Consider the following 4268-nt stretch of genomic DNA (forward strand, 5'->3'; position numbering starts at 1 on the left):
CTGGTCCACGTTAGCTTCGAAATGCTCCTCGCAGTAAGCATCGTCCTTGTTGTTTACGACTTGATTGTCGAGATGTTCAATTTGCCAGAACCGTGTTAGTTGATCGTGCAGTTGAGCATTGGATATGACTGTGGTGAATGCTCGCACGTTTTCTGCAGGCGCCGCTGTGATGCTGCGACGTCCAGCCAGAATCCATCCTAGTCTCGTTTTTTGTAGAGTTGGATGGCTGTGAGTGGCCTCGATTTGTCCTATGCAAAGTAGCTCCCAAAATATTTCTGCTCCGATCAAAATGTCGACCTTGGAGGAAACGTTGAAATGGGGGTCCGCTAGCTTGAGGTTTCGAGGAATGTTGTAGTCTCCACGCCTTGAAGTAGTCAGTGGAAGCTTCTCGGTTATCCGCTCTGTTACTATGCAGTCTATCGTCCTACAATAAGAATTTAATCTGGATTGCAGTGTTACCTTGGTTGCCATTGTAGCATTTGATGAGGTACTGTTGACACCAGATATTGTGACGTTTAGCGGGCGTAGTGGTAAACCAAGAGTTGCGGCGAGTTGTCTAGAAATGAAACTTGCTTGAGATCCTGAATCTAGTAAAGCTCGACATGAATGTGATGTGCCATCGGAGGCTATGACATTGACCACAGCTGTGGAAAGCATTATGTGATCTTTGCCTTGAATGTTCGACGAATGTGTCGTCACGGCTGTCGTGGAATTTTGTATGCTTGATTCCCCTGTGCCGGAAGTGCCGGAGTGATCCTCCGCCGAGCTGGTGCTCGTATGCAACAACGTGTTGTGTTTGATATTGCAAATTTTGCAACCTCTAGATGTGCATTTGTCCAATGAATGCATCGGAGAGCAGAGACAGTTGACGCATAGTTTGCGATTGCGTACCTCTACCGCCCGTTGCTTGATTGGCAGTGCCAAAAACTCCTTGCAATAATACATGGGATGCTCGCCCTTGCAATAGTTGCACTTGGATTTGACTGTTGCTGCACATGTAGATTGTCGTTTTGCGTTGGTTTGTGAATTTTTGTTGGTGTCCTTGGAAGCGAGACTGACCTTGTTTGTGGTCTCTAACACCAAACAATGTTGAGAAATAAAATCGTTAAATTGTTTAAATGTGGGAGTTTCAGTACCTGTTAAAGAGGACTGCCATTCTCGTAATGTACGTGGATCGAATTTTGAGGTTAGAATGTATACTAACAGATCGTCCCAGTGCGCCGTGGGACATTTAAGTGCCTTGAGGGCTTGAACATGTCGGATTGCCCCGTCCGCGATTCGACGCAGCTCGGTTGAATCTTCCTTGGTGAGCGAGGGTAAATCTAATATTGCTTTAATGTGCGTGTGAACGATCATTCGTCTGTTATCATAACGTTCCTTTAAAATATCCCATGCTATTTGATAATTTGCGGCGGAAATTTCTAATGCACTGATTACGCCACTCGCGTCACCGGTAAGTGTAGACTTTAAGTATTGTAACTTTTGTACGTCACTGATTGACGCGTTTGAATGTATAATTGAATTAAATGAATCGTAGAATGGAAACCATTCATCGTATTTGCCGGAAAACTTTGGAAGATTCAACTTGGGCAATCTAACACTGGAATGATTTTCCGATCGATTGAATGCGCTCGACGTAGACGGTGAATACGGTTGTGTCGGTTGCGCCCGCGGAGCTGATAATGGATTAAGAAGTTCGCGAATCTTTGCGCAAAGCGAATAATACGCTTCCTCGAAGCCGATCCGGTCATTGCCCTCATTTTCGTCAAGCAATTCTATCTCCGCTTGTATTGCGTTGTATTGTGACCAATATTCGTCTAACTTGATTCTACGTTCCTCAAGCTGAGCAGCAATAGCCGGAGTGGCAAAAGAAATCGCGTCGATATATGTGTGAATCCGCGTGCACGCGCCTTTAACGATCGCTCTATGTTTTTTGAGCACACTGATATCTTGCGCAGACGTCATCGCGAGCTAACCTGCTTGAAACAGACGTAACAAGGAACTTCGTCGGCACTACCGCGAACAGTTTTCCTTACCGGTACTGCGCAGCCGCGCTTTTGTTGACGACTTCCGGTGGCGACCTCCTCGTGGAAGCGGCCTTGAATGTGCTGTCCTCGGCGTGCCTCTGAATGATGGTGGCAGCTGACGATGAGAATGCAGCTCGTGATCCGTAGCTCTGACACCTTGAGGTTATGAGCCGCGCTCGAGCGTTGAGATGAGTAGAGGCGGGGGGTTTCGTCCCTCAGAGACGGAATGTCTTCCCCTCGCACGAAGTTCCGCCGTTGTCGACGGGATTCCTTCCTGCTTCCCCTTGGATGAAGTTCCGCCATTGTCGGCGGGATACCTTCCTTCCTTCGACGTGGAATCCTTGCTTGTGGATGGCGGGATACCTTCCTTCCTTGGCGATGGAAGTTCCGCTTATGGATGGCGGGATACCTTCCTTCCTTGGCGATGGAAGTTCCGCTTATTAATGATTGTATCTCCAGTGAACGCGGATGACTTAGAGCATCCGGCTCGAAGGACCAAAAACACAATGTTGCGTAAACGGAGAATGAGATTTCAACGATTTACACTTATTTCAAATTAACTTGTTGCTATTCACGGAGATACAAGATGTGTCGATGCGAAGGAGGTCACAGGTCGAATTGCTCTCGAATATTCTCGCTGTTTCGGTAGCGGAAAGCGAACTCGTGCTCCCCCTGTGCGTACACGAGAGCTCTGTACGCCCTCTCCAATGATACGTATCGCGCCGAAAGCAATTAGGCATGCGATCATGACGCGAGACCGTGCATGCCGCGAATACAATCCTCGCGGACGGTGACTGATGCATGAAATAAATGATGAACGTTTGATTAATTATTATACAAACTAGAAGGCTCAACACGTATAAAACAAATTGATTAAAAATAAGAGAAAAGAGCCAATAATTTTTTAAAAAAGATATATAAATATAATGCAAGAAATACCAGTTGACTCGTGCGATAAAAATCTGAGGTAATGAAATTGCCTTATCAAGTCATGTACACAAGATGTTGATGTGTGATGATACGATATATTTATTATAAAATGTACAATTTTTCTAACGTTTCGATCCTCGGTTTGGATCCTTATCAAAAAAATTTAATATAACATAGTTATTGTGCTACCTGGAACACTTTATAATCAAGTCATGATAATGAGAGATTGTATAAAATAAATTAACGTTGATAATAAAAAGTCAGATTACATTTATGTGTAAAAGAACAATTGTCATTAAAATAAAATAAAATAATTATTATGATTATAATATAAAGGCTCTAGCAGGTTAAGAAGGGGTCAATCGGCCCCCAAACGGATTATGACCAGTATGTCACTAAAAAGTTCGTTGATCCGAAAAAAAAATTTGGAGAAATTTTTAATTCCGTACACCACCCCTTTTCGGAGATATTGCCTTATAAAGTATTTTCATATTTTATTTTTGTCACGAGACCTATTAGATACAATTTTATTAAAAAAATTTGGGCATACAAAACGTATCAAAAGGTATTTGAAAATATTTTTTGCGAGATGTTCCAACCTAACCATAATTTTTAAAAAATTCCTGAAAATTTATAAGTGACCCCCTTTTGTTAGTTTATGATTGGCAACCTCGCAAAAATTCAAAAACATGTATTTTTAAACTTATTTTCACCCTGAATTTTTTCAGAATTTTTTGAACCCGGCATCATGCCTAAAAAAATTAAAACTCGCCTAAAAAGGCAAAAAATCGCCATAAAATATATATCAAGTAGCCATAAAGCTCTAAAAGGCTCATAAGATAGCCTGCAGACATAGATAAGATAGCAAGATAACCCTAAGATAGTTCATCGCTCTTATTAAAACAATTATGCAATATTATGGAAGTCTTAAAACACTAAAACATCCATAATATCGCCATAAGACAATCGTAACACACTAATACAATTCTGAGCAGCCCTAAAATTCGATTAACATTACTATTCAGCATTAAAGCAGTCTTAAAACTCTAAAACATTTACAAAATATCCTTGGGGCATTATTCTTAAAATACTCAAAATGCCATAAAATGGTCTTGAGAGAGTGGCAAAACTCTCAGACGGCATTGAAGTGTGGTTAGGAATAGTTCTGCAATCTTAAGACACTAGAATACATCAGTAATAAGTATTTTTTACGAGTATCGGAGGACGACTGATGAATTTAAGGCAGAAAAAATATCGTACGACAATTTCATCCCATAACCGAATTTTTTTCTGAAAATTTTAGCCATATGC

Source organism: Cyphomyrmex costatus, unplaced genomic scaffold (genome assembly GCF_001594065.2).
Source record: "Cyphomyrmex costatus isolate MS0001 unplaced genomic scaffold, Ccosl1.0 scaffold209, whole genome shotgun sequence".
NCBI lineage: Eukaryota > Metazoa > Arthropoda > Insecta > Hymenoptera > Formicidae > Cyphomyrmex > Cyphomyrmex costatus.